The sequence below is a fragment of the Temnothorax americanus genome, unplaced genomic scaffold (assembly GCF_048541705.1).
Source record: "Temnothorax americanus isolate GAGA-0224 unplaced genomic scaffold, ASM4854170v1 Scaffold9, whole genome shotgun sequence".
In the NCBI taxonomy this organism is placed as follows: Eukaryota; Metazoa; Arthropoda; class Insecta; order Hymenoptera; family Formicidae; genus Temnothorax; species Temnothorax americanus.
In genome coordinates this window covers 2441764-2462029 of record NW_027509812.1, presented here as the reverse complement: position 1 = coordinate 2462029, position 20266 = coordinate 2441764, and the positions used below count along the sequence as shown (strand labels likewise).

General features: G+C 41.9%; 1 long non-coding RNA gene across 1 annotated transcript in view; it reads right to left on the bottom strand.

Moving 5' to 3' along the window:
* The window catches only part of LOC143908063 (uncharacterized), a 182088-nt gene that overhangs the window by 97471 nt on the left and 64351 nt on the right, over positions 1-20266 (bottom strand). The gene's annotated exons all lie outside the window — the stretch shown is intronic.

The following is a 20266-nucleotide window of genomic DNA, read 5'->3' as shown; positions in this document are numbered from 1 at the left end:
GTCCAATTAGGCGGGGTCCATTTAAAGAGAGGGCGGAAACTGTATAATTAAACGATTGAATTACGATTAATGGTCAGACAAGGAAATAAAGATATATGTATATGTACGTGTGCGTGGTGCGCGCGCACCTGTATGTGTATATGCGTATGTGCCTGCGTGAGCGCAAACACGTGAATTTCTCACCGTATGTACGTTAACGTGATTGTGGTAGCGATCTGCGATCGAGGATTAAGAATAATTAAAGCAAAAGAGATGTATATGTGAGTATATGCGCTTGCTGTTATTTCATGATTTTCTCGCAACTTATTGCTGCAGAAAAACACATTGATCCCTCTATCATTTTGATCTTACAAAAAAATATCTTACTAACGCAGACAGACATCGAAAGTCACGTTACACTTGAGTTATTTTTAGAGTATTCAAACTCGCTTTTCTTTCCATTATAGTTAGAGTGTCGCAGTTATTTGCGTCGCACTAAAGGATTTTCAAGAATTCACGAAAGGATTGAGTTGAGACCGTTCTTTTTTTATATTTTACGTCCGGCGCTCGAACGAGATCGAAGTGGACAAAGAAAAGAGAATTATACCTCGAGTGCTCCAATTGAGTCTCCGTAAAATCGATTTTTCTCCCGGAAAAGACATAGAATTGTTTAAACTGTTGCTCTCTTTTATATCTTGTTCTATTGTACTGAAGATAACGCATAATCTTCTATTGTTACAGCGATGCCATTTTCTTAATTATACGTATTTCTTCGTGGAAAAAAAAACCTGCGCGATTGTAACTAAATAACACGTGGATTCTTTATTTGGATTTTCCAAGTTAAAATTCTTTCCATCGTTTTTGATGAGATCCATATAATGTTACGCTTTATTGCTTGAAATATCTATGCACACGTTTGGCCACAATAATGCAACCCAGCCTGATAAGGTTATAACTTATCACTCGTATCACGTACGGTGCATACAATAGCTGCAGTGCAGTAGCTGCAGTGGATCACCCGGTACGCATACCTGTGCCCGTGTACATATGTACAAAAGTTCGATTGGCGGGAGTCCTTCCGGTTTCGCAGGTATTTTAAGCACGCGCTCCGTTAACGATCGCGCACGTTTCTCCTCGCGTCTCCTCCCTAAACTCTCGCTTCTCGCATGCTGCAATACATTCCACGTTTTCTGTCAAATACCGTGTGAATGCGGCTGGTTCCGCTAACGCCGCGAAAATTTTGACGGCAATAAAGAAACGATGGCCAACGTCGTGTTTCGCGACGCGACCCAATTTCCGCGTTCGTGCGGGAAACGAACGCGCGTAATGAGCAATTACTGCAGGCTGATACATGTCCGTGCTATTTTGTACTTCCGACTAGTTTGATGTTTAAGTAGTTTCGAGTGTGCTAAATTTATATCGCCTTAACACGTTTTAGATTATTCTTTAACAGACTGAAATATCACAATAAAATGTGATATATCATATGGTATAAATAATCACATTTTACAAAATAAATGTGCAAATATAAAAAAGGTTTTAGTTATTGTTGAAATACTGAATGTCATTTCCGAGAATTCCAATATTTAAATAGCCAGTTTACTATCTATTTTCTTTTACGATTTTTAAAAAATATATTTTACTTTTAAACTTTGCTTTCTTTTTTCATAACATCCTGATACAATTAAATAATATGATGAGAAAATTCTGATAGAAGACGCACTTTTGTAAACAAATCGTAACAAATTATTATATAATTACGCTTTATCCTTGTTCCGATTAACATCGCACTTTTCAATCCATGACGCGGTCGGAAAAAGGAGTAGTATTTCCTGTTCACAGTAAATCCCGCAAATAAGGACTGCCCGTTAAATCGCCACGTTCGAACGGGCACATTCGTTTCACCACAGCTTCCAGTTGCACTTTGTACAGAGTCTGCATTGCGGCGTGCATGCACCGGTGAGAAGCCTCTTGGGCGGCTAAATGGTGATCTGCCCAGAGCCGCGTTTTCGCCCAGTTTCAAAAGAAGCCTTTACACGAAAATCTGCATCGGCTTATCAAATCTGAAAGTCAATTCCGAACCCCGGCGCCTCCGCGGCTGGACTCCGCGGGCACGAGTCTATTAGCTTGTACCGGCGAAGCACCAAAAGCCTAACCCTAAAAAGCATCAAAAGTCACTTTTGTAACGGAATATTCATCGACGCTTACGTATCACTGCCACCGATAACCGCCGCACAATTCCCCCGAGGTCTCCAAATCCGTAATCCATCCCCGCAGCACAGATACCCCATTCAAGTTTCTTTTGAATATCTAATCGGATATCGAAGTGTACACCACAACGTCCGAATTTTGGAATACGGAATAAACATTAATTGCCCATTACGTGGTTGGCACGCTACAAAATTTTCTTCGTCCCAACTCTCGAGCACATTCGAGGTTCACTCGTTCCTCGTTCGTTTATCCCGGATATAGAATTCATCGTAATCAAGTGCTTTGCATTTACGTTACACAAGTTGTTATTACAATTACAATTCAATTGTCATTGTTATTATCGACGAGTAATTAAAAAGAAGAAGAATATCAATCAAGTGCGAAAATTGGCAGCTTAAAATACTAAACGGTGCTCTAGCAAATTCAAAATTCAAAATTTTTTTATTAGATATTATTTTTGACGTTTAACTGATGTTACAGATTTTAACCCTTCGATTAACACTGGCAAAACTGTGACCCTTTCTATGCATAACGAGAATTGCGACAATGAGGAATTGCGTCTATATTGAATTATACATAATCTTTTGAATGAGTAAACGTGTGTGTGTTTGTTTGTACATTCTTCTGAGGTCCGCGCGCTTGTATTTGTGTATGTGCGTACGAGTGAAATTCCATCTGGTGTGCCTGACGAGAGAAACGCGAGTGTGTCAAAAATTGAAATTGCGACGACCATACTACGTGTATCTACAATAATTATAGATCTCTCTCTATAAATATATACACACCTCAACGTAATCAGAATAAACGTGTTGATATAAAAACCAACAGGATGGAGAACCGCTGTCGATCTTTGGATGGCTTTCAAAACTTTAATCTGGCCTGGATTTTTTTTTAGATATTTGCGGTATCAATTATGACCGAGTGTCTTTCTACTTTCTCTTTCTTTACATTTTCATGTGCCCGTAATTTAATTTTCGCAGTTTTTAAAGTCAACCAACGTTTGCCAGAAAATTAAATTTTTGCATATAGCTCCGTGAAAATGTACATCTTTAACATCTGTCATAATCCAGTCACAGGTAAGTGTCATCGATATTATTAACACGGTTTATCCTTGTAACGAGCGTTTCGACTCTTTTTCAATTTTCAAAGAACGTCTCTCCTGGACGTGCAACAAATAATAGGATTTTGCCATCCAGCCAATTACGTAATGCACGCAGTGTATATCTGCGTTAGAGACATTATTAAAAACGCGTGGCATAATAAAGCAGGCAAAATTAATACTGTACATTACACTACGGCGAAATTTGAAACGGTGTCGCCGTAACGAACACTTTGTCGCGTTTCCTCCTATTAATTACGCGGAGCTCGAAGCACGAAGAGCCAGAGACGCCGAGTTTCATTATTTCATTTATCATGCAACCTATATGCGCGCACGCGGTAATGCGCGACTCCCGGGGAAGGCAGGATTACGTGGATGGCGAGGTGAGAATTCGCAGAGCGCCCTCGAAAGAGATTCCCTCCCTTCCTCGTATATATATCGGCCGAAACGACCTTCACGTTTCTCGCCCCTCGCCTTCCCCCCTCCCTCTTTGCCTCCAATCCGGTTTCCCCGACACGTGCACCGTGCGTCCCGCGAGTCTTCCAGAGATAACATAAATCCTGGGATCGTTCCGACAGGCATCTCCGTGCGCCAGCCTTTCGTCTCTCTTGCCAATTGTCTGCCGGCCGTTCTCGCGAAATGGCGTTTACGTCGGGCGGAGACGCGAGATTGCGAGCGAGTAATTAAAAAATCGTCGGAGAAAACCTCCACTTTCTCTCTCTCTTTCTCCCCTCCCCACCCCCTCTCTTTTTGGCAGTGGCAGCCATTCTACCGTGGAAGAAGAAGGTAACGGAAGGTACACCATTTCACCCCTCTCTTCCCTGCCGTTCCCTACCGCAACTTTATTGCTTCTGGGATTTACAGAGAGCAATGGTAGATAGCAGCGTTTGATTATCTCGGTTTCGTTGACTGCTCGCCGACCGAGATTCATATTTCACTGTTCCGCGGCGCCGGCCATCACCGGCGTCGCTAAAATTCGACCGGCGGCGTAAAGGATAGCTTCAACGCTATGATCTCACCTGAGTTCTCTCCCTCATAGATTTCAAACGCAGATATACGTCACGTAATTTCCACTCGAATAATCCATCCCGGAGAGGCTTCCCACAAAACTGCCACTTATCGTCAATATTCCGGATATGCATTACATCCACGAGCGCTACTTTATGGTTCGTTAGCAAATTATTTCATCGTCGAAAGAGATACTCCCGCGGGACCATTAAAGGGCTGAATTTTCAGCCGGCTTCTCCAAGCGGCAGTTTCAACAAAATCAGAACTTCGCTATCGCTTCGCGATTTAAAAACATCCTGAGTAAATTCCACTTGATAGTTATTGCCCGCCTTGCCCGGGTCCCGACTCGGCAGTTATTAGGATTACGCGTTCTGACGCGAGAGGAAGGTTTTAGCGGAGTAGGAGGGTAATAAGGGCACTGACGTGGCAAGTCGGCGAAGTCAAGCGTCTCGCTACGGAGATCCGAGCTTCGCGGTTATTACCGAAAACTTATTAAGTACACGTCGGATTTCTTTACTTTCCGCAACGCGACGACGCGACGAGGTATTAAGTTACCCACGGTTCCGCCCGCTCGCCGTAGAACAAATTATTCCGAGCTCGGTTTCTACCTGAGATTTAGCTATCGAATTTTTTTGTTCCGGCCCTGTCAAAAAATTTCCTACGTTTAATGGGTTTTTTCTTGCTCTTTTACCGTAATGCACAATCGCTCGCATTACGTTATCGGAGTATTATCGGATCGTTGACCGAACGATATATAAATGTTAAAAATCGACGTAAATCTTTCGGTGCACCGATTACCTAATACAGCGTGTTCAACGAAACTTTTTTTGTTCCCCATCAACGAGCATAGAAATTAAGCGTCAAAGGATTTTAAATACAGGCAGCCTGCCTGACAGTTTGTCCGTGCGCACAACGTAATTGCATCCGAAGTATAAGCGCAGTTACGCGCTAAATAAATAATGACACTTTTTAATTAATCTTGAAGTGCGACGCATCCCGGGAGCGAAAAAACAGGACGCGATTCATTATTCAATTTGAACAGCAGTTCACACCGAGGGCTGAGGGCGAGGGGGTATTCCGCCAATTCGGCGAGAGAATCGCGTTACGCGAATTTGCAATTTATTTTGTTAAAACAACAAATTGGTTTGCCGGATGACAACGCTCCGCTTCTTGATACAACTATATATGCGTCCGGCTATACGCCGACGCTCTGCAGATCGGTAACAATCATATCGATGTCGTTTTGTTCGCTTAATCGACAAATATATTTATTTCACAGGGAATAGAATTGTGGCCCTTCCCAAAAAGAGTATATAATATTTTATAACAATATGCATTTCAAGTGCAGTCAAATTTTCTCTAGCGTTTCTCTTAATTTTGACGTGTTCAAAAACTGATGTTGGAAATACGCGAAACAAACGCGTTGGACACAAAACGACAATATAAAATTTGATAGCCGTGGATAATTTGTTATTTGCGTATTGATATATATCGCGTAAATGAATTATATACGTTATTGTTAGCAGTTAGATTTATTGGATTTTATATTCATAGATAAAACAATGTAGGACAACAAAGAATCACTCTATGATATCGTTGCGGAGTGTTTGTAATATTTATTGACCGTTTGCATTTTACCATAATTATATGAAACGAGATGCGAATATCAGAGAACAATGTAGCGCGATTATCATGTTTATTTTAATAAGCAATATTTAATGGGCACACAAATCTGCGTGTTACTCCATTGAAATTCGAAATAAATAAAGAGAAAGATAATCGCCTATCTAGCTCAGCAACATTCGCGGCTCTAGAATACCCTTATCCTTTATTTGTCTCATTCCGGCGCATTTATAATCGCTCAAGTGAGTTTCGCGATGCTCCACGCAGCGCAAGCCGGCCCCGGCCGGTGTAAAAACCCCGACGACGCTCTGGAGTTAATTACTATGCCAAGATAAAATACGCACAAGTCATGAGCCAGTTGCACGTACGTGCCGTGTCGGCCAAGTACCGATAATTCGTGGAGGAAGTGGTGGAAAGAGCGCTCACTCGAGATGAAATATGTCGCTATCGTATCGAGGGCGCTCCAAATTATGCAAGTAGCCTTTAAATTCCGTGCCTCGCATGGAACCCGGCAAATAAGGCTGCAAGTAAAACGTAAGCTCCAGCACTTATACGACCGAGCAGAAAGCGGCGCTGGATTTTCTTTTAAATATTATTTTTAATTTTGAAACAATCAACACGAATAGGAGGAATATCGACGTATGTGTGTGTATGTGTGTGTGTATTGTAGTTACATATGTTTCTGAAAACATATTTTACAAGTTGTATTTAATTTTATTTATGTGATTATTAATATTACTTTTTTACATTTGATTAAAAATAATATCCTTAAAATTATTAAAACTTACGTACGAAATTTAAATTAAAATTTAAATTAAAAATATTACGTTTGCACCGAATAAGGATGTATTATGTAAATTATATTTGAGAGAACGGTCCTCGTCATAGTCTTCAGAAACAGTTCGTAGTCTTCATCGTTATGTTATGAATGAACCAGCGCATGCTAAAATAATATAAAAAATACGCATAATGTGCGTTTTAATTGCCACTTTATAATCAAAATAGAATATGCATTTATATATGAAAAAAAGCGGGTGTTTTTGTGAGCTTTCTGTTATTATTTTACCACATATGCGCTTTACAAATTACACAATTGTGCAACGGTCTTCATATTTTTAACAGTTAACAACATTAAATATTTCGAATTTTAAAGAAATAAATTATATAAAATTATATTTTTTCCGGATTTAATATTAAATTGCACTCTGTGCTTAATACATATGGCCCATATTATCATTATAGAACCTATGAGTTGCAGACAGTTCGCACTGAAAGCTCAAGGATACCTCTAGGATTAATACCTAATTTAACCTAATAAAATATTTACAGATAAGACACCGCGTTCGCTGTTATTTCCGCCAAGTCTCACGCGATGTAAACCTCATAATATAAAATTTTTAATGATGAGCGATGATAGAGTCGGGTCCCCGTCCCTCCATTTTCCACGGCAATTTATTTCCTTTATTTTTACGAAGATTGCACAGCCGGCCGGGGTGCGAGGCGGCAGGGAGCGTGAAACTTCGGGTGATGAGTATATTCTTACGACGTGCTGAATTTTTTTACGACTACGGAAGAACGACCGGTTAGAGTAATGCCTCTATTACGTATCTAGCCCATCGTAATTGGCGTCGTAAGCAGATCGATGAATACGTCGGCTATCCCGAGCGCGGTAAAACTCAAGAACAAAAATGATCCGTCAATTTTCCCTGCAGCGCTGCAACGTCGACAGGAGATAAATGTTTGTCAATTTTTTTCAAGACAGCAGATATATCTGTAAAAAGCAGCGCGTTGACCACGAAAGCTTTTTCATAGATATGAAAACGGATTGAATAATATTTTCGCTTTAATATTGCTTTAGCGAAATTAATTTCAGATATAACTTTACGAACTCAATATAATGCACGAAATACATATTATCATACGGAACAAATCTATTTATATGGAAACTTTTAATGAATTTTAATTGAGCCCTTATTCTGAGCCCCGTAGTATATATTATGAAACTTGTACCGTTGCCAGAATGTCTGCTAACAAGCATAGCGAATAGTTTGATGACGCAATTCATGGTTTATTTTAATTCTTCCGCGGTAATAATTGCACGGTACAAGCGACAAGTATTTCAATGGTACAGTGTAATCTCGCTATTCCGGGAGTAAACCGCCTATTCCGCTCTCTGCCAACTACCCATTAATGTCGCGAGGTATCTCCAACGCCGCATGATTATCATACGTTTGTATTACTGCTCGTAACAACGCGGCGACAGTCGTGCCTCCGTGTACGTCGGCGTCGACGTCGTTTCTGACTGTGGGGGCGCGCATGATTTAAGTCTTAACGCGGGCGTATAACGCGCGTCCATGTCGGAACGCGGAGCGAGGGATGAAAGAGCCGCCACGGGGGTTGTGGAACGTTGCCGTTCGTGAATTATGCCCATCGATCGGCGCATTGTAACGTCGTTAAGGGACCGCGGATAGGCACGCGAGATCGTTCGAAGAGATGGCAGAATGATAAAAGATTCGATCGGGGGATCCCCGTGCGATGGTGGTGGCGCGGCACGCCGGTGCTTTTATGGAAATGTGGATTCCCCGGACCGGTGGAACACGACGAATATACAAGACGATCGACCGGGGCTCCGGAAGAGCCGAATGGTCGTGCTTTTAGAGACCGTGAATTTTTCACAAGGATAATACGGCTCAGCCAAGATCCCCCTATTAGGTACAGAGGAGGAAGAATATTGTTTCCTTCTTCGGGCAGGACGAGCACCGAGACGCTTCGTGTATTTTCGTACAGTGGCGAACCCCACGGCACAGAATTTTCAGGATCTCCATGAAATTATCAGTAACGCGCTCTCCGCCATGCGTTTCCGTAGATATTTCCTAGGGAGTGACACAGGACCGAGTTCCAAACATCTTAGGACAAGTAAATACTCTGAGAAAAATTAGGCGGCTCTTCGCGGCAGAAGTTTGCATGAAACTTCTTTCTACGGAAGTTAGGAAGGAAAGTTTTCATGATGTGTGACCTTTCGGAGACCGATCGTGACCTTCTTACGCGTCGTCAAATGCAGCTTTGACCTCGACCTCAGCTATGTTTAACATTATCTTCTCTCTAATGCGCAACGAACAAATTCGTTTTAATATACCTTCCGTGCAATCGATAGCACCGATTTAAAGCCGTTCGAGAGTCTCAGTTCTGAGTATAAATTTTTAATTGGTACAATTGGCGCGCCAAAATGTGCTAGTTGCCAGGGGCCCCAGGGGCTATTAAGGATGCGAGAGCGTGCTCTCCTTCGCGCTCGCTGCTGATTTGCGTATCTATCTTATTTGCGCAAAGCAAACATGCGTGAGTAAAGTGCCTGCTTGAGATAATGGCATCCTTTCGTCGTATCTCCATGCAACGACGTACGAAATTGCAGTGAGATATAACAAATGGTAAAGGGGTACAATAGGTAATTTATTTTTGTCATTTTGCTGAATTATTCGCAGGAAATTATCATACATCTTGCAGTCCATTGTATAAGCGAGGCAAATTTTGTTTGCGCGATGACTCTTATCGGAGTTCACTTATCTTACTTTTGCGCGAAGCGAAATTGGCTGATTTAAAAAAGAAAAAGAAAATACAAGTGTGACAGGTACAGATAATAAATATCTCTTGCCTATCTGACTGGAGAATAAAACCAATAATTGAGTAATTTCAATTTCATAAAAAGTGAAAAACTTCATACTTAAACATTTAAATATATCAATCTTAAAATATAGTTTATAGAATATTGAAAAAAAGACAATTATTTCCATTTAGATGCTATAATCTTAAAATATATCACGAGTATGGTGTGCCTCTTTCGTCCTCTTGTTCCTTCAGGCTTCAATTACGAGAAGAGAAGAAAAACAGGTCAAGAACTGAAATGGCATCATTTGACAGGATAACTCCTCTCTTCACAGTTGGCCGATATCGATTGCGCTAACAAGATAACTCGATCGCCGTAGTCAGACCGCGCCAGTAGTCAGCCACCGCCATTAGTCAGACTCAGAAGCGGTCTTCGCGTCACGGACGGGCCGATAAAGTGCCGGCCAACGCCAACGGCGCGGGATCCTCACGCCTCGAGAAACGATTTTTGTAACGCGATCTGGCGTGACGCTCGATTACCTCGAGGCGCTTAGAACGAAACGCGAGAACGAATTGGAGCATAATTCAAAGAAATCGTCGATCACGTGCTTAAAGCCTCCACTAGCCGCCACAGTTTTTGACGTATGTATCCGCCGTCGTTGGTGAATCAGAGCTGCAGCGTTTTTAAGCGCAATGTGCGCGCGCTGTAATATACGCGGTATAGAAAACTTTAAAATATAATCTTAATCCAATGAGAAACAAAATAATGTTAAAATCAAATAATGATTAAAAATTAATAATCTTACAAAAACGGATCTGACATCTGTAGCAATCCATTTAATTAACAGAATGAATTATAATCTTATATTTCTAGAAGAATTCATTAAATTTGATAATGCTGCAGTGCCGAGAGTTGAAAGTTTAGTTTCACAATTTCTTGTTCTACTTAATCATTGATTAAACGCCTAAGGAAGGTTTCATGTCCCTATTTTTGTTCTATCGATTAGTCCGGCAATGTCCACCACAAATTCGATTGCGGGCAAACTTACGGCCAGCCAGACTCGTTTTGCGGATAATAAATCGAGGGCGATAGATTCGCTGGCGGATTGCAGCACGAACTAGACTGGCTAGAGAGAAACGAGAGAGAAACGATACATATTTTATTTCGCGCTAGGTTTCCTTGGGCACGCCGGTGATTTTCCATCTAGATTTTTCGAACAGATCGTTCATCGGATTAAACAAATAAACTAAAAAAATCTAAGATACAAAGGAGAATCCTCGCAAATTATGACGCATTTATCTCTTTTGTATGAAATTAATTACAGACTACAATGTATGTTTTATTTCCTCTCGCTGCCTCCCTCTATCTCTCCCTTGCTGTCTGTCCCTATCTTTCTACTACCAATTGTGATTACAGTAGACTTCCCAGTTTTGGTACAGAGTTACCCGCGGCACAACCTACAACAGTATTGGATTACGCTACCGACTACACTACTAGCACTCTGCATAGCCACGGGCAGTAATGTTTACGTTAGCATACTAATAATGACGTGGCGCCCGGACTCTCGATATTATACAAGCGTGAACGACTAGTTAGTCGGTGGTCTATTTTCTATTTTAGAACGATTCCGGAAATTCGCTTCAATAGTAATGCGGTGGTAAAATTAATCTCCCTTTCTCTCTCTCTCTCTCTCTCTCTTTCTGTTTTATCCTAAGATTCAATAGCAGCGGCAATAACGATAAATAACAAAATACGACACGTTTCAGTTAAAAAATATGTATTTATAAGCATGTCTAACAAAACGACGTTAAAGCATATGCCGTTTTTGTTTCTTCAGGCAAATGGAGCACGTGAACTTATTCGCGTGGAACATAATATAACAATGTAGCGTAAAAAGATAGCGCAAAAAAAAGTTTAGTGTACGTTTTGCATAATTTCTACGACTAGGAAGATAATAAGAATGCTAAATTTCGTTACACGCAGCAGAATATTGCAGGACCATCACGCATGGACCAGGAAATGGCGCGTCGCGTTTGAAATGCGTTGAAAACAGGCACAAATAAAGAAATCAACAATTTTCCAACAAGCTCACAATTTACAAGCGGCAATTATACGATACCTAGAACATGGAAAATTTAATGGAGTAATTAACGTAAAATATCAAAATTTTATAGGTATACCGATACAATTTTATGCAATTTTACTTCAAATTATACGCAAAACAATGTAAAAGCTGATATAAACTTTATGCGGAAGCAGATATGATATTGCACGCTCGATATTTTCCGCGTGTAAAATATACACAGAAACGAGAGAGTAGCGTGTCTCTAGAATATGCGCTGTGAATATACGCAAATAGAGATATCAAAAATTCGTCGACAGGATTATCAATTTACAATACGACAAACGTTTGGAGTCGCAAACAGCGGCGTAAAAGAATTATGCGAAACTTACACCGTAAATAAATAAATACAGAGAATTATATATATTTTGCGTAATACTAGACCGAATAAACGTTAAATATTAAATCTGACTACACAATGTATAAATGAAAACTTTATGTAAACGCAATATTTTACGCGCGGGAAAATAAGTAAAAAAAAACAGAAAAGACACGAATAAAAAACCAGCGTGTCCCGATGCTGACGACGCGCGAAAGAAGAAACCAAGAGTTTTCCAAGCTGGTCGATTTGTCAAGTGGAGCATGCCTCGATACGCAAATATAGCGTAACGGGTGTAACGGGAAGGCGCGAAAGATTTAAGGTACGTGTAAACACAGAGACGCGAGACAACGGCGGGGGTGGGAAGGGGAGCGCGTTTGTTGCCGGTATTGTAAAGCAATCAGTTTCGTATTCGTCGCGCTGGCGCTGACGCGTCGCGAATTCATGCCCGGCTTGCAACGGGCTTACTTTACAAAGGCGATTTGCAGTCCGCGCGACTGGAACGAAAATAGCACGTTACCAAGATCTCGCGGCGATGACAATTCCGTCGCAGTCGCGAGAGGTGCAGCTTGCAGTTTTACCGGTTTTGCGATCCTCTTGCGCGCGTAAATAGCGCCGACTCTCGAAGGGCTTTAACGATGAAAACATTTGGACACGTGGCGGTACGCGCGTGCGAGGACTTTCGCGAACACGTTCGGGCCTTTTAAAGCGCAAAAACGCACGAGGCATTTGCGCGAGAACTCTATGCACGAGTAGCGGGGAAGTATAAATCGCGAAAATCACCGGTCACGTACTTAGAGTAGATTTCCACTTTCCAACGAGTTCGCTGATCGTCCAGCGTATCACGCGTCGAATGAACCAACGCGGGGGAAGGAAGGGAGATCTAAGAGTTTTTCGTTCGCGAGATAATAAATCGCCCGTGAAGGTGCTCGAACCGCGACTACTAAAACGAATTATAGTACGGACGAGCCGGTCGGATGGTCACGTAGAGGAAAAATTAGTGTTTCACGGGCTACAAACTCGCCGAACAAATCGCTCGCCCAAGTTTCGTACATTATTTCAAATTATTCGACTTCCGCCATTAGTCTCGCAGTTAGAGCTCGCGAGCGCCAGCTCGTTTACCTCTAACTTTTCCGGATTACTTCCTCGCCGAGATGCTCCTAATTGGTATAGCGATTAATGGCGAATATATCGGCGGGGTCTGGCGGTCCTTTTTCACTGGGAAACACCGCCGCGCGCCGAACTTTGTGGGCAAAACAAAACTGAATGTTTAATGCGGTATAAACAAAATTAAATTTAATATCTGTGTGTGTTCCATATGGGTGTTGCATTCTGAACCGCAAAAGCATAATTCATATATGCTTACATACGAAATATTATCTATCAACTCAATTTCGCGATCGCGATTTGCCGACTTCGTTAAATAGCGTAATTCACTGTCAATTAGCACGACAGCGATAAATCTGTTCGCGCTCTCTTCCGCTCTCTCGGTTATCTACTACTACTAATTTTCACCGTGTCATCCAAGAATTAACATCTCTCGCGCGACATATATCTGAGTTTGTCTCGTGCATGATATAAATGGATGTAGCGCCTATCGTTATCGTGGCGCGGGAGAGGAGAAGATGAAATCGGAAGCTGCGTCGGAGGCGGAGGCGCGTATCCGGCCGCACTCTTGTAACTTAGCCACGCGGAAATTTGCGACGGCGATGAATCGATTCATGCTGGGAAATCAGCTATATCGAACGCAGTCTTTCCAGCCCGTCAATCGACGGATATACGCCGGCCAATGGTGTCGGCGGCGTAGATTCACGGTGGATACGCATAACGTGCAGCGATGACGCCTAATTACATAAATAATTCAACGGACACGAGCGCGGCAGGTATAACCGGGTAGTGCAGTATTGTCCGCGTATAACGAAGCGTTAGTCTGTTATCCGTCGGTTATACCGTCAGGCGGGAGCCATCCCGTTGATCCTCTCCGAAATTCCAAAACATCGACCGCGTTCTTCCCGCGATCGTAGTAATCTCCCAGAGAGCTCGATAATACAACCGAGATCCGCTCGTCGACGCGAAAGCTTTTCGACGTTCGCGAATCCACCCGCCGCGCGCCGATCGAGATCTACCCGCAGTAGATTTCATCTAAAATTATGATTTCGCTATGTGTGCGCGATGTTTGCGCAACAACGCTGCATAGATTTGTAAGAAATATAACGTACAGACGGCGTCATTAATGCCTTCCTAGCTGTGTTCTGGGAATTTCTGTAGTGCGCGTTACATGTACTATGCTTCAGATGCGGAAGGCATTAATGACGCCGTCTGTACATCCCTCAATGTGCGTGTACCATATTAAGAATAAAATCTGTAAAAAATATATGACATTTATACACGTTAAATTTTGCTCCGATTATTAGCGTGAATTTTAAATTATTAAAATTTAATTTAATTTTTCCATTCTTCGTGAATCGTTGTGTTTGTGAGCCGTATCTCCTCTGACTCATTGGTTATTCCATAATTTATATCCCGTCACAATTCACAATGATTTATATCAGACTTATTTGCTTTCGAATATATGAAATTAGCTTTTTAGCACGATTCTTAAAACTTGACGTGCTATCGAATCTCATTATCAGTGTCGTCTCATCTTGAGATGAAACTAACGCACGAAGCGAAGCTACTTTCGAGTTTGGAACCGGCAGGAGATGCTCTCAAGTACTCTTGTCCACAGCAGCTGCTTATGACACCCTTTAGTTGCCCGGTGATGAAATCTCATCGGTGGAACGTCCGATGTTGGCTTGAACTTCGTCGTGCAAAGATTACGTTATTACAAATCATTAACGTGTAGATAGGTATCCAAAATTTTAGCGATAATAATATAAATAACTTCTTTCCTTCTTAGGATAGGATGTAGTTATGAAATCATAGAACAAAATATGGCTATCTGTTTTCACGTTTCTTTTTTTTATATGATGTATTTTCGTAATAAGCTCTTTTTTCTAGTTTTAAATTTTGTTTTGAAACAAATTAATTTTTTTGAAACTTTGATTGCTCGTAACTTTTAATAACATTATAATTCTTCAAAACTAAGCGATCAAATCATAGTCCGTTCATCTCTGAAGAGATTAAAATAAACTTATAAAAATTGGCTTAGTGTACTTTCCCCAAGAAAAATATCAAAAACATAATTTTATAGGAAAGCACTTCAAAAGTTTTAACATAATAATATATTATAAATGTAAATGTACAGAAAGGTATTATAAAATAACAATTTATAATTATAATTTTATATAATAATAATTACGAAATGGTAGTAACGGCACTAATAATAATTTAATGAATGCGACATATTGACTGAGAGCAGAACGTATCTGATATCCAAATAAAACGAGCAGTATTTTGACAATATCTGATTACTCATTGTGAAACTTCAACTATATATATTATCGCGATATTATTTCCCCAGGAAAAATATATAAAGGTATTATATTTCACGTACCGCAAATAGTAATGTAACTGTAGTCTTCCAGAATTATAAACGTGCCTTACAATATTTATTGCGCACGTAAACACTTGCGAGCGTCCCTCACACCTTTGATTCATAATATTATAAGTTATTCCACTTAGTCCGCCTGTCACATTGTCCATCATCATATCGCAACGCGTCACGTTACTCACATTCCCATTATGTACTGCACGTGTTCGCACAGATACACGACAGGTTACTTCAGTCCATTTAGTCCAGCGTAGCTCGCAACTTCAATTGTTTGATACGCACCGGCTCAAAATGATTAATCGTGTCATTCGCGTTGCAGCGCGGACAATTAAGCTAACAGCGCGCCGCTGCCAGCTAATACACTTGATACGAAGTTATACACCAATTTCGAGTAAAACAAAAATAATGCTGCGCTGCACAAGTGCGCGATAATTGCTTGTAAATATCTGCGCTGCGCACTGGAGAAATATTTTAGGCCGCGTTTAATTACTGTTTTCCAGGATAATTATCCCCGGCGAGTGCCCGATATTGATTTAGTTCATGTATCATTTATCGTTTTAGGTATAAATAATAAATAATGGAAATATCAGACAATTTCGTTTCCGTTTATCAATACGCGAAATAATAATTCAAATCCCAATAAGGATACATAATACATAATACATGTATACAGAATAATACATGATCTTTTACATGTAGAATGCACATGGAGATCATTTAATTACATCAGAAAAATATACGAATAATATATCTCTTTATAATCAATCTTTAAAATATTGATAAAATTTATTCATTTTTACTGAAGCAAAAAAAAAGATTAATCAATCGTCAAATAACATCGCATAAGAAATAATTGTCATCTCTTAAGCGTATCAAGTTGCATGGAAAATATTTCACGATGTGGATCGTCTATTAAAGATTATATAAAATGAGACAATTATATTTTCCGGGAAAAGTATAAAGTAAAGCTAAGGCGTTAACACCGCAGAGCAACGGCTCTGTATTAACACAGTTTTGTATAAACATTATTAAAAATTACGAGCTCGAGGAATTTTAAATACAGAAGGAAAGCAGCAGCAAAAGAGAGCGCGCGTGCACAAAGAGGTAGATACTACCTTTTAAGAAGCTTTTTCCGCAGGACGGTGGACCACGCAAAGTAGAAAGAACGAACGAAGGAAAAGGGGGAAAAAGTACCAAAATAGTGGCGTTCTGGCGGAAAAAATAACGAACGCCGACAAAGAAAGAAGAGCATGGAGAAAGAAATGCTTTTCCACCGCAAATACCGCGTCTGACTCTCGCAACTGCACAAGTGCATTCAGAGTGCAAACGCGAAAGCGCGGGTAATCGCGAGTGTGGATACCGACATTCGCCACGCATTGAGTACGTTTTTCTCTCTCTCCACGAGATAATCGTCGAATATATCCGTTTTTCTCTTAACGCGGTAAATTTTCCGTGGGTCGTTCGCCAGCGCAACTTCCATGCGCTTAACATTAATCTCCCGAAAATAATTGGTACTTGAATCAAGCCGAGGACCAATAAAGGCCCGGGAGCCTTGAAGTGTCACTTAAGCAAATGCGATTACGCGGAAAACGCCGTCTACGTCGGATTAATTTTGGGCGCATCATCTAATTTAAGCTAAAGGGCACATCCGGCTTCTTGAAGATTCTCTATATAATAAACATACGCGCGTGGGCGTGTATATGTGTGTGCAAAACTGCGAGGGAGGTCTAAGAAATATAAAAGAAGGTTAACATTTTACGTTATCTTACAGCTTAATTAAAAAGAAAAAACAATTCAGTTAGAGGATAATTAAAGAATTCAATACAGATGGGTAATAAATCTATTAAAATATGAAATTTATTTTACCTAAGTGTAGCAATTGGGTGCATTAATGGTATCTGCGTATTCTCAAAAATGCTTCACAGAGCAGTTGACTATGCAATTGACTATGTAAATAAAAAAATAAGAATTACAGATAAATTTAATCACTGAATACAAGCGCGTCAAACGCGTTAATATATTAAATTCTATCTTAAATAGATCTTGGAATTAAAAGAACACATTTCATTCTTCTTTCATCCTGCACAAATCGACGCGAGCTCGCAAAGTAAGCGGAAGACACAGATACACCGATGGATAAAACACGAGTGGATGGAATGCCCGCAGTTTTGCGAATTCAAGATCGCAGAAGCGGAACTGTCGAAGAAATCTTGGAGATGCGCGCGGATGTGTCCGCGCTACGCCCCGCCCGAGTGAATTCGTCGATTCCGCCGGTTATTCTCCGGTTGGTTTCCACACACAGCGGCGGTCTCTCTATCTTTTGCAAAGCGGCCTTTCGCGAACGGGAAGTGCCCTTTACCGCGCGAACGAGAGAGAGTGCTTCAATTTTCCCCTGGAAATTCGAAAAAATGAAACCTGGACGAAACGCCTTTGTCGCGGGCCGACTCGGTTATTTCAGAATCTATGGACCCGGGCAGAGCGAATCGTCGACGAGTTGTATTGGCTCGCTGGCGATTAGCATAATGTTCCACGTTGCGAGATACTTGGCCAAAGCCTTACGTAATCGCTTCCGGTCGCTACACGCGAATAAGAGAGCCCATGTGGAAAGAGCTTACGCGTGGAAACCACCGAGAAACAAGAGCGAAGGGGTCTAACGGAATATTATAAACACTATACCTCAAAATTGTGCGAGATTGAAACTTACTGACGTCAAAGGGGGCTATCAACTTTTATCGTTGCTTCGCGCGCATTCACATCCAGCTATTCTGCACGGTACATTACACTCGTTTACTCACGCCATCGACGTTCCTCCCTGCCGCCGTCAGTCGCTGCACTCTCGAAAGTGGATCGAACTTCTTCGCACAATATTTGAATGCGCGACAAAAATGCGTCGCACTCTCCGCGGCAATAAAGGAGACAGAGGTACATACATACGGCGAAAAAAGACGACACGATCGGGAAAAGGTGCGAGGAGAAGCGAAAAAGAAAGAGACAGAGAGAAAGAGAAAGGGAGACGAGAGAACGGTTTTATCGCCCGCTAATGCTTTTCCATCCACTTCCTCTCTTTTGCGGGAGGAACACGAAAAATCTAACGTTTCCATCTTCCGCTCCTCCCGTTCCTCGCTCCTGGTCCTCCCGCGTTAACTCTTCAATCTTTTCGCTCGTGCTACGTCCTTTTTTCCTTCTCCGCTTCTCGCGCAATATTCTCACGAAGCGGACGGTGCGACATCGTCGTTCCTCGTGACAAGTTCCTACAACTGGAACCTGCGAACGACGGGCACCGACAGGTACCGGTTATTTGGAAGGGATAAATCCTATTTCTTCCCGAGCACTGACCCCAATCTCTATTTTCCATTCGTCTTTTCCTATCCCTCTCCCACCCTACGGTTTGTTCCCTCTTTTCCTTCCTAGCTCTCTCGCGCTCACGTATCACGTACGTCGCGATGAACATGTTTCATGCGCGAGAGTACACGTAAAAGAGGAATCTCACGGAGCGCGAAAGATCGCTTCAGTCGCCGCGTGGTTTCCTAGAATTTCCCGAGTCGGTGCTGCGCGAAATATGAAGAGCGAAACTATTGACGATTCATTCTACGACATCAGACTGGAAGTGTCAGCTTCCGTCGCTTAGCGAGCGGTATCACAGGCGAATGTAACGTTGCAATAGACACAATATTGACGGTAGATACCGGCGCCGCGGCGCAAGTCAAGGATAAATTTATATGCACCACATTTGGTGCTTGTACAACACGTTTGACGGACGCAAGAAATAACAGGATGTTTCTCTTTCCCAGTCGCGTTAAAATAACATTTGCCTTAAATTCAATTTTTATTTGCCTAAAGAATGTTAAATGACCGTAAGTCAGAGCCGATTGCCCTTTTTCTCACAGCCGGTACCCGGTACCGGATATAAAACCATGTGCGACCTCCGCGCTTCTGTCTACCCTGTCCTCGTATTTACCCTGAATTTTTCTTTCGTTCGCCGGGACGCTTGCCGAGGCGGCGCGACCGCGACGGCGAATTCAGCAAATCGATTTTATGCAAATTACTCCCTGTTTTTATTTCCGCTGTCTACACGTATTCGCGGCGCAAGACAGTCCAGCCACTTGTTTAATGGCGTATTTCGTTATGACCATACGTTGTAAGACAGGGCAGAACGTTTATTTCCCGTTTCGCGTCCATACGCGGTCTTGCTCCGCACCGTGTGTGCCCCTTTAAAAATTCCACCGATTATGCCTACGGCGGCAATTTCCCCGGGTACGGTCAAATTAATTTAAGCCCCGCCGTTGGAATTGCAAACACGATCGTGGACTGGAATTGTAATCGCGTTGTACGCACATAGCGCCTAAATGGGCGCTACGATAATATCGATGAAGCGAAGCACTGACACACTCGACGCCGTAAGTGCAGCTTAATGGACATTGTACTTTACGCGCGCGGCCTCCGCGGCAACTGCGCGGACACACGCCAACTCGGAGTTCAATTCCACCTTTCTTCGATCGCCGCAACGTTTCTCGAACTTTCGAGAAACGCCATTTCGAAGAGAAAAAAAATATATATTATATTTTCCTTTTATCCGTTTCTTCGCTGCAGCGTTGACTCGCGCGCAACGCCAGCATCCGTCCGGTCGCGAGAGAGACACGTACCGCGCGGATTCATCTTGCGTCGATCGAGATATAATTCTCCCCAACGCCCCCCTTTCTTCCAATCGCCTTACCTCCCGTTGCGTTTACGGAGAGAAAGAAGGAACATATATTTGCAAAATGGCTGGCCGTACGCGCGTCCGGGCGAGCATTTCTGGTCGTGAAAAAAAA